The following is a 12,812-nucleotide window of genomic DNA, read 5'->3' as shown; positions in this document are numbered from 1 at the left end:
AATGACACGTGTTTAACTTCTCTTTATCCTTTACTCTTTCATTTCAAATGTCACGCTTTTGTAAATAGCTTAAGTAAACGATGCCAATATGACAAATTTTACCTTTCATTACACTAAGTTGGCAATATAACCCGTGAAAAAGTAGTAAAAATAGATCATATCGTTATATTCAATATATTCCGAAGGACGTATAATGGACACATTTTTAGAAACTGTTTTATCGATAACACCGATCTGTATAAATTACTACTTTAAAAGTACCTAGCCCAAGAATCTATGGGTTTATTGAAATTATGGGATGACAATCTTCAGTTGTTACAATTTTACAGTTGACGTTCATAAAAAATAATAACGTATCTGATAAACCTCTTCAGTCACTTAAAACTAATGTGTAGAAAGAATAGCGAACGGAAAGTAGCAACTCTCCATGTAGCACACCACGGGCAGTGTTGTAAATCTGCTTAGTTCTTATGGAATTCGTCAAAGATTTAGTTGAATACTTTTTTCAGTTGTTTAGTGGTCTTACAACTTGCTGTCGGAAACAACCAAAGTTATGCTACACAATGTGGGTGACACACAAATTTCGTATCATGCGATCCATTGCACGTTATAGGCCATATTTGAGTATTTTTATTATATTTGTTTCATTCAGGATCTCACGCCATGTCAGTAAAATAGCACAGGTAGAAACATCATGGCTTCTAGATTAACCTACAAGGGGCATTGTTCACAATCATACAATCCTTATAATATATATATATATATATATATATATATATATATATATATATATATATATATACCACCCTTTAATGTGACAGGTGATAACGCATTGTATCATCCCTAAAACTCGTAAGTCCGAATATATAATATCTTATATATATCTTGTAACCAACTCGGAGTCTACTAAATAAAATTGTATCACCTTACTATATGGTACATTTCAATGAGGATTAGCCAAATTCCATGGTTGGGCAAGCATCACCATAGAATTCATTCTTGCCAATGCAGAAATAAAGATTCAGTCAAGGATTGCCTAGAAATGTAGTTTTTCTCGCTATATATTTCCACATGATATATTCACATGCTGTTGATTAAGTTGGATTTCATAGGGGTTTTTGAATAGTATAAGTTTACATACTTTTCTTTTTACTCTATGCTACACACCATAGAATTCACCAGAAGATAATATATTCATGCGAGTAGTTAGGCTGTATGTGTCAATATGACACATGTGAAGATCTCATGTGCTTGTATTCAGTTTGTTTACAGGTAAATGTATACAGAAATTATCTTATTACTATCATGGTTACCCACAAGACTATTGTAAAATGTTCGTTAACGCTCAGCTGAATTGCATAGAGTGACATGCCCTTAATGTTGACTATATAGAAATGAACGTTCATGCAAAATATAGAGTCTTAAGATCATTTAGTTTTTAGATACAACGTGCTGACGGACAGACAGTCAGTAATTTTCCAGCCCTTGATAGGATTCGCTGATACTCATAACAATTGTGTTAAAAAGTCATCCATCATGTTACTAGTAGTCGGTACTGTTACTAGAATATTGATTTGTTTTCAGATAGCATTCTTAAATTATAGACCTTCATATATAAATTACTTAGCCCATTTGAATAAGGTGAATTTTTACTTAAAACTGTCTGAGAGCCTACTATGCTTTACAAATATAATATCCCTTTTGGTCATGAATGATTAAGTGTACAGTATTAAGAAAACATCTACTTTTCAACAGCTTTTAATTTCATTATTAATCGGTTTTTTTTCTTAAAACATTTGGATTAAATCCAATCATTAAATATAATCAATTTTTCAGTTAATCAACAACGTTTATTTGTGAAATAAACATAATTTGATATCAAAACCTGCGCATAATGGTATTCCACAAGGCTCTATGCTTATTAATACAACTTTTCTTTTTACTATTCCTTTTATAAATTCTATGTACAATAGTAACGTTATTTATTTCTGCTAAACTTCATGCTAGGCATTATGTTATGCAGACTACACAGATCCAGTTGTGAATGTGAAATAAATGACATCAATGCGAATATTGACCGAATGACATAACAAAATGAAAAATAAAACAAAAACAACTCTAATATTCTACTTGCTAGTCATGGCAATGAATAGAATATTCCCATAGTAGAGAAAGAGAATAAAAAACTGAGATGTTACTTTTAATACAATCCTTGGGTACAGTAATATCGGTTGACACCTGTAAAATAAAGTTTGCGCCAGTAAGTACGGTTAAAACATCTTACAACTCCTAACAGCGCGTTTGGCTATTGTTTGCTAAACTCTAATTTCTTCTCACTTGATGTAAAGTGTCTCCACTGTTTTGTGGAGGAGAGACAGGAGAGATAAAACTTGCCACATAATGTCGTATATTATTATAGATCACATCAATATGTCGCACATTTTTATGACTAAAATTCCATTTTAAAATTATATGGTTTAGAAAATTAACCAATGTTGTTTCCCGTTGTTTTTCTTAACAGCCAAGATATTTTGCGGAAGATTTCTATTTCGTTCCTAAAATAAGTGTAAGAGAGATATTCCCATGCTTGTGAACGCTTTGTATTCCTTTGTACAGTAATTCCTTTGTCATCACAGCTTACCGTGGATAGAGTACACGACTTCCAGAACATATTAAGTCTTTTCATAGTCACTGTTTCGGTCTGTCGTGAGACTCATAATCTCATAAAGATGAGAAAATAATTATGGCAGTGAATGTTGGCAACACTGTATTAGTGGTGCCGGTTTATACATATGTAAAATTTTTGCTCAACTACACTCATTCATGTTACAACATTAACGTGAGTAAACCAACAAACTATCGGGTTAGAGGAAAATGTTATATATTTTCTTTAGGAAAATAAAGAATACATAGGTAGCCAGTACACTTCTAAGTCAGTGTACAAAGAAATAAAAAGAAATAATTTAAAATTCTATAATAATAATGAAATACGGATTCCATTACAATTAATTACTACATACAAATTTTTCAGACTAAATAAGCATTAAAGTTAATGGTAAAATTTAAATGTTACTTGATAACACCAAAATACAAGGCTACAATCTGATAATAACTGAATTTAGCAAGAACAGATCACAAGCTAGGAGGTGCCGCTATATACTGTAAGGACAATCTGACCACCACGTGTAGGGGCCATTGAAATTACACACTTTTGTGAAAGAGCTCCTCTTTGAGGCAGCAATGGCACAGATTCAAAATTAAAGAAAAGCAAATATATCTCCTGGGCGTGTATATCGCCCGCTGGTGGAAACACAAGAAGTGGGCTAAACTTCTTATCACACATCCTAGACCACAAGCCAAGCACACCAATAAGTTATTTTTATTACTAGGGGATATAAACATTGATAGCCTAAAAGAAAACAACCCTGACAATTTGATGCTACAAGAAAAAACGAACTCTAACCACACACAAACATAAGAAGGCTTCCCCTTCCTGCGACACAGGTAACAGCCGAGACAGAGAGATCCTCGATAGACTGCGTATGCACTAACATCCAGAAGCAGAGGTCACTGTAACTATTTTACAAACTGGCCTCTTCCGACCATACAGCCCAACAATTGAGCAGCCTCTAACCTTAATCAAGAGACCAACTCAACATCAAAACTAAAGCGACAAAATAGGGAAAAAGATCATGAAAATCTCAAATCCCATCTTCTACAACAAAAACTGGAATGCTCTGTTGAAACTGCTGAAGACACAGAAACTGCATATAATTATATTCCATGACACCCTTTGTACTGCCCTAGATAACTGCTGCCCACAAAGGAACACACAAGAACAGAGGCCCTTACCAAACCATCTCATTACTATGACCTGGAATCTGCCGATATGAAAGCCTCCTATCTACGAGCCCTCAACACCTATGAAACCACAGGAGACATTCGAGACAAAGAAATAATGAGATACAGTAAGAGGATATATGACCAAAAACTAAGAACACTGCATCGGCAAAAGCAAACTCAAAGCACATAGAAGAATCTGACAACAAGAACCAAGGCTCTATGGAGTTTGATTAATAATGAGAGGCGTGGGAAACAGTGCAACCAGGAGTGCCCTTAATACTAAAACATCAACAACACCACCCCTACATAATCCTACAGAAGTAGCCGAAAGCCTTAACACTTACTTTACTCAGATGGCTGGCATGACAATTCAAAACCAAATACTTACCCTAGCACCTGGCGTGGACATGGGAAAAAAACCCGACCTTATTGCACATTCTTTTTTTTTTCCTTGCCACAGTCATTTTGCATGACACCAACACCTGGACCGAGGTGAATCAAACAATCTGCAGCTGAAAAAACAAATCGTCCAGTGGCATAGATGAGTTTTCCTTCAAAGAGTGTGATAGTTCTGTGCAAATGAATTAACCCAACCCCTTGGTAGCAATCATTAACAAATTCCTTTTGCCGATGGTCACTTCCCCTCAAGGCTTACAAGTGTCAAAGGTCTATGCAAAACACAAGAAAGGGAAGAAATCAGACCCTCAGAACTATAGACCCATCTCGCTAATATCATACATTTGCAAAAATCATAGAGAAACTTGTTCTGAAGCGATTGATGGCCTACCTTAAAACAACATGACCTAATCACAGTCAAGCCAACCAACATGGATTTCAAAAAGGAAAATCAAACCATATCAGCAAATTATTAGCTAGTTAGAATCAATCATTGACAGCATAGATGACGAAAAGTACTCGTAACAGCCTTATTTCTTGACTACAGCAAGGCTTTTGACTATCTGGGACAGACCTAATCTTAAAAAAGCTGGAAAATCTGGGAGTAAGAGGCATAGTGAAACAAATGGTTCTCCAGCTACCTCCGAGGAAGGTCACAACTTGTGGGAGGTACAGCATACTGAATCTTGCATCACCAGATCGTACACATCAAACTCCAAAACCACTGGCACGAGGTGTGCCTCAAGGATCGGTACTTGGCCCCAGTTCTTTTTATTCTTCTAACTAAATGACTTCCCTAACATTTCATCGCCAGCTCCAGTACTGACTGCGTAATGTATGCAGACGACACTACCCTTCTTATAATAAAAAATGACACAGCAGATGAACTATCCCTTAACTCCTTGACTTCTACTCCAACAAGCCATCAAATACAGTGCACTGAATGATCTGGCAATAAATCCTAATAAAACAACGCACAAGTGCATTTCAGTAGGAAAAAGGAAATACCAACAAATATTCCTGACATATCAGTAGTTTATAAAAACACAATTTCTGGGCCTAACTATCGATAGTAAACCCCCTCCACTTTCATGGAGTCATCATGTGAGCACCATTTCCAATAAAAATAGGTTGATGAGGTGCAGGCATAATACGTTTATGTGGACGTCGACTCAAATCAGTGGGTACTCAGGGATCCCGTCAAAGCTGCTTATTAACGCACTGGTAGAGTCCCACATTAGATATGGTTTATCATCTGGGCCAGCTATACTGAAAACCTGAAAAGGATACTCACCCTTCAATAAAAAAGGCAATTAGATCCCTTGCCAATACTTGAATCTCGACAAAGCTGCAGGGAAGCGTATCCAAATTTGAAGGCATTCTAACTGATTACCAGCCTTGTGTATGTATACGAAACAAATTCTACATGTTGACAGACTCAATTTTGACACTTACAACAATTTCCATGACTACAACACACGACATGCCTCCAGATATGTTCTTACCCCGCCATCGAACAGCCCTCTTGAAAGAAAACCGTCCTACATAGGACGAAAACTAACTCAGAAATAAACTGCCAGAAGACTTTCCAATTGTCTAACTGGAAACGCACTGGAAAGAAAGCACTTCAAGAATTCCTTGTCAAGACTCCACTCTACACCCTGTAGGAGTTCCCTGGATTCAACAAAACACCTAAGTGACTTTTTTTCCTATTACATTATACTACATGTTTGACTATATTACTGTACTTAATGTTAATCATGTAATTATAAGAAAATATTGATTGATTGATTGATAATCTAATTTCACACATGTTGTAACTAGAATGTATAAGAGAAGTGGAAGGATAAAACATAATATCCTAAATAATTACATATGAAGTAGGTTATTAGGTTGCTCTGTTGTGTACTAAAATAAAAAGGACACAAAACCTATAGTGCGAAACTGTTTGCGAGTTCGTACCAAAGTGATTCAAAACATTATGTGAACTAATGCTTCGACAAAAGGGAATAAAAGCGATTTAGGGATAAGCAATAGAATGGGGCGAAAATCAACTTGGCCGCATGTACAGGCACCCTGAACTCACATGTTTATTGTACTTTAGTGTCCATATACTCATGTAAACTAAACAGGCCATTCACTCGCTCGGTACAACCAGAAGAATGTAAGGTTAACTAAAAGAAATTTTTGCATGAAACATATTGGGGTATATGGTACTTAACGGATCCCAAAACTGCTGAAGTTAGAAAATGTATCTGATGATAATAAAAGCTGTAGCAAAAGTGACAATAGGGTGAGGCAATACTAATATCAAAAGGTTATGTTTGCTTCAAATATTGAGGTAAGTGCGTTACTATGGAAACTACCGGTTCTGTAACAAAAAAATTATAGCTCAGAGTTTAAACTGTTTAACTGTTGCTGATGCCAAATCGCATTAAAATAACTAGAAAGTTATAACGATGCGTTTCGTGATTTATACGATTTAAATTCCAAAACTCGTATATAGTTATGGCAACATTTAACTAATTGAACTTTTCAAAATAACATTGCTTACCTATAAAAACCGCCTTTACTATATTACACAATAAACATCAATTTAAATAAATAACTGATTCAATAATTTTATGTAACATATAATTGTCGTAAATTAAACAGTATGTATTTTCCCTCGAGAATATTGAGATGAACTGCACTGCAAAACGGATTGTATAATAGTCATAAATAGGTAGGACATAATAATATTATTACTGTTCATTGACATTGTGACACGGTAGCAGTACTCCATGCCACGAATTGTAACAGGGTTCGCTGTGGTTGCATGCAAAATTTGAAATTTAACGCTCATTTTATTCTTGAGATGTCCTGTGGACAGAGAGACTGACAGGAAAGAGGTTGACACAAAAATTACGCTTCATTACACGCTTATTGTAGTAGTTATGAAGTTTCATGCAAAATGTAAAGTATACTCGTACGTATAAACTTTTTCTAGACATATCTTGCCAAAAAATGCGTTTCACCTTATTGTTAATTAAATTGGGTTTCATATATGAGCTTAATATCTCTACATACCAAGTAATTATAAAATAATTTATGTGTTGGGATAGTTAGGGTAAATTTGTTAATTAACATATCAAATATTTGTATCTCACGTTGCCATTATGGTAACCCATAAGACCAATCTAAAAATATTCTCTAACGCTCAGCTAAACTTCGTGGAGTGATATGTGCCATAATCCAATTTCTTTCATATATAAATAAAGCTTTCACATTTTCAAGTCTATAGATCAGTTCGTTTCCGATATATCTTGCAGACAAACAGACGGAAATGACATTAAAGCCCCACGAGTGATAGCCTTTGCTAAAGCTCAGCCAAATTAAGCAAATTGCGAAGGTTTGATCCCTTTAATTTCTTCTTAATAAAGTTTGAAATAATCGTGGGTTGCAAATTAACTGATAATACTTTATAAATTTAAACAATTACAAAGCGTTGCTAAGAAGTGATACATCGTATCTCCTTAATTGATACAGCGTTCAACATTTAGAATCCTGAAGCTAACTGTTTACGCTCTCAAACATTTACAAAGCGGTAGCTAAGAAGTGATACCATCTATCCCTTATTATACACGATCAAACATTTATAATCCTGAAGCTAACTTTATACACTCAAAACAATTACAAAGCGTTTTGCTAAAAGTGATACATCGTATCTCCCTTAATGAAACTACGGTTCAACATTTATAATCCTGAAGCTAACTGTTACTCTCAAACAATTACAAAGCGTTGCAAAGAAGTGATAACTTCGTATCTCCTTATGATACACCGTTCAACATTTTATAATCCCTGAAGCTAACTTTAAACACTCAAACAATTAAAGAATTGATACATCGTATCTACAGTTTATAACACATTTAAACATTGCAAAATCCTGAGCTAACCTGTTTTCTCTCAAACAATGCAAAGCGTTGCCTAAGAAGTGATACATCGTATCGTCCCTTTGAATAAACGTTCAACATTTATAATCCTGAAGCTAACTTTATATACTCAAACAATAACAGAAAGCGTTGCTAAGAATTGATACATCGTATCTACAGTTATGATACACATTCAACATTGCATAATCCTGTAGCTAACTGTTTAAATCACAAACAATTGCAAAGCGTAGCTAAGAAGTGATACATCGTATCTCCTTATGATACCACGTTCAACATTTATAATCCTGAAGCTAACTTAGTAAACTCTCAACAATTCAAAGCCGTTTGCTAAAAGAGGCGTTGCTAGAAGTGATACATCGTATCTAAAGTTTTGGATAAAACATTTACATGTTACATTTATAATCCTGAGAGCTAAACTGTTAATCTCAAACAATTTACAAAGCGTTGCTAAGAAGATGATACTCTCGTATCTCCTTATGATACACGTTCAACATTGTCTAATACATGAAGTCTAACTGGTAATACTCAAACAATATTGCAAAGTGTGCGTTGGCTAAAGAATTGATACATCGTATCTACAGTTTTTTGATACACATTTAACATTGCTTATTATCTTTGCAATATACCTGTAGCTAACTGTTTTCTCTCAAAACAATTGCCAAAGCGTTTGGCTAAGAAGTGATACATCGTATCTACAGTTGATACACATTAACATTTGCTAAATTATCCGTAAAGCTAACTGTATACTTCTCAAACAATTACAAAGCGTTGCTAAGAATGATACCTCGTATCTTCAGTTGATACACATTTACATTAACATTGCTATTCTTGTAGCTAACTGTAATACTCTCAAACCTATTGCAAAAGCGTAGCTAAGACGTGATACCCTCGTATCTCTACAGTTGATACACATTTTACCAGGTAACATTGCTAATCTTGTAGCTAACTGTATTTTACTCCTCAAAACAATATTGCAAAGCGTTGCTAAAAAGAAGTGATACCTCGTATCTACAGGTTAATACACATTTAACAAACATTGCTAATCTTGTAGCTTAACTGTATACTCTCAAACAATTACAAAGCGTTGCTAAGAAGTGATAACCTCTCGGTATCTACAGTTGATACACATTTAACATTGCTAATCTTGTAGTATAACTGTATACTCTTAAACAATATTGCAAAGCGTTGCTAAGAAGTGATACCTCGTATGTACAGTTGATACACATTTTAACATTGCTAATCTTGTAGCTAACTGTTATACTCTCATACAATTACAAAGCGTTTGCTAAGAATGATACCATCGTATCTAAAGTTGATGGAAAATTTACAGGTAACATTGCTAATCCTTATAGCTAACTGTGTTTACTCTCTCAAACAATTTACAAAGCTCGTTGCTAAGAAGTGATACCTCGTATCTACAGTTTGATACAACATTTAACATTGCTAATCTTGTAGCTTAACTGTATACTCTCAAACAATTACAAGCTGTTGCTAAGAAAGTGATACCTCGTATCTACAGTTGATAAAAAAATTTACAGGTAACATTGCTAATCTTATAGCCCTAATCTGTTAATACTCTCAAACAATTTTGCAAAATCGTTGCTAAGAAGTGATTACCCCTCGTATCTACAGTTTGATACACATTTAACATTGCTAATCTCTTGTAGCTAAAACTGTATAATCTCTGAACAATTACAAAGCGTTGCTAAGAAGTGATACCTCGTATTGTACATTTGATACACATTTTAACAGGGTAACAGTGCTAATCTTGTAGGTAACTGTAGATACTCGATCTCCAAACAATAAACAAAAGCGCTTGCCTAAGAAGTGATACATCGTATCTACAGTGTGATACAATTTTAACATTGCTAATCTTGTAAGCTAACTGTTTACTCTCAAACAATTACAAAAGCGTTGCTAAAAAGTGATACCTCGTATCGAAAGTTATAAACATGTTACAGGTTAACATTGCTAATCTTATAGCTAATCCTGTATACTTCGCAAACAATTACCAAAATCGTTGCTAAAGAAGTGATACCTCGTAGCTACAGTTGATAACTCATTTACAGGTAACATTGCTAATCTTGTAGTTAACTGTATACTCTCCAAACAATTGACAAAGCGTTGCTAAAAGTGATACCTCGTATCTCTACAGTTGATACACATTTAACATTGCTAATCTTGGTAGCTAACTGGTATACTCTCAAACAATTACAAAATCGTTGCTAAGAAGTGATACCTCGTATCTACAGTTGATACACATTTAACATTGCTAATCTTGTAGTTAACTGTATATATCTTGAAACAATTGCAAAGCGTTGCTAAGATGTGATACCTCGTAATGTTACAGTTGATACACATTTAACATTTGCTAATCTTGTAGCTTAACTGTTGATACTCCTCAAACAATTTACAAAGCGTTGCTAATGAATGATACCCTCGTATCTACAGTTGATAAAAAAAAAAAAATTTACAGGTAACATTGCTAATCTATAGCTAACTGTATACTCTCAACAAATTTACAAAGCGTTGCTAAGCAAGTGATACCTCGTATCTACAGTTTGATACACATTTAACATTGCTACTCTTGTAGCTTAAACTGTATTCTCTCAAACAATTGCAAAGCGTTTTGCTAAGCAAGTGATTACCTCGTATCTAAACAGTTGATAACACCATTTAACCCCTAATTTGCTAAAATCTTAGTAAGTTAACTGTATACTCTCAAACAATTGCAAAGCGTTGCTAAGAAGTGATACCTCGTAATCTACAGTTGATACACATTTAACATTGCTAATCTTGTAGCTAACTGTATACTCTCAAACAATTTACCAAAGCGTTGCTAAAGAAGTGATACCTCCGTATCTTACAGTTGATACACATTTAACATTGCTAATCTTATAGCTAACTGTATACTCCAAACAATTGACGACTTACAAAGCGTTGCTAAGAAGTGATACCTCGTATCTACAGTTGATACACATTTAACATTGCTAATCTTGTATGCTAACTGTATACTCTTAAACAATTGCAAAGCGTTGCTAAAAAAAATGATACCTCGTAATCTAAAGTTCGATAAAAATTTTACAGGGTAACATTGCTAATCTTATAGCTAACTGTATACTCTCAAACAATTACAAATCGTTTGCTAAGAAGTGATACCTCGTATCTACAGTTGATAACACATTTAACATTGCCTAATCTTGTAGTTAACTGTATACTCTTAAACAATTGCAAAAAGCGTTAGCTTAAGAAGTGATACCTCGTATGTACAGTTTTTGATAAAAATTTACAGGTAACATTGCTAATCTATAGTTAACTGTATACTCTCAAAACAATTACAAAGCGTTGCTAAGAAGTGATACCTCGTATCTACAGTTGATACACATTGTAAACATTGCTAATCTTGTAGTTAACTGTATACTCTTAAACAATTACAAAGCGTTGCTAAGGAAGTGATACCTCGTATCTACAGTTGATAGCACATTTACATTTAACATTTGCTAATCTTGTAGGCATAACTGTATACTCTCAAACAATTACAAATCGCTTGCTAAGAAGTGATACCTCGTATCTACAGTTGATACACAATTTTAACATTGCTTAATCTTGTAGCTAACTGTTATACTCTTCAAATAACAATTACAAAGCGTTGCTAAAAAACAATGATACCTCGTATCTAAAGTTGAATAAAAATTTACAGGTAACATTGCTAATCTTATAGCTAACTGTATACTCTCAAACAATTACAAATCGTTGCTAAGAAGTGATACCTCGTAATCTACAGTTGATACACCATTTAACATTGCTAATCTGTAAGTTAACTGTATTACTCACGCTCAAAACAATTACAAAGCGTTGCTAAGAAGTGATACCTCGTATCTACAGTTGATAAAAATTTACAGGTAACATTGCTAATCTTATAGCTAGCTACTGTATACTCTCAAAACAATTTGCAAAGCGTTGCTAAGAAGTGATACCTCGTATCGTACAGTTGATACACATTTAACATTGCTAATCTTGTAGCTAACTGTATACTCTCAAACAATTACAAAGCGTTGCTAAGAAGTGATACCTCGTATCTACAGTTGATACACATTTAACATTGCTAATCTTGTAGCTAACTGTATACTCTCAAACAATTACAAAGCGTTGCTAAGAAGTGATACCTCGTATCTACAGTTGATACACATTTAACATTGCTAATCTTGTAGCTAACTGTTTACTCTCAAACAATTACAAAGCGTTGCTAAGAAGTGATACCTCGTATCTACAGTTGATACACATTTAACATTGCTAATCTTGTAGCTAACTGTATACTCTCAAACAATTACAAAGCGTTGCTAAGAAGTGATACCTCGTATCTACAGTTGATACACATTTAACATTGCTAATCTTGTAGCTAACTGTATACTCTCAAACAATTACAAAGCGTTGCTAAGAAGTGATACCTCGTATCTACAGTTGATACACATTTAACATTGCTAATCTTGTAGCTAACTGTTTACTCTCAAACAATTACAAAGCGTTGCTAAGAAGTGATACCTCGTATCTACAGTTGATACACATTTAACATTGCTAATCTTGTAGCTAACTGTATACTCTCAAACAATTACAAATCGTTGCTAAGAAGTGATACCTCGT

Source organism: Homalodisca vitripennis, chromosome 3 (assembly GCF_021130785.1).
Source record: "Homalodisca vitripennis isolate AUS2020 chromosome 3, UT_GWSS_2.1, whole genome shotgun sequence".
In the NCBI taxonomy this organism is placed as follows: Eukaryota; Metazoa; Arthropoda; class Insecta; order Hemiptera; family Cicadellidae; genus Homalodisca; species Homalodisca vitripennis.
Note: the sequence above shows the minus strand (reverse complement) of the source record.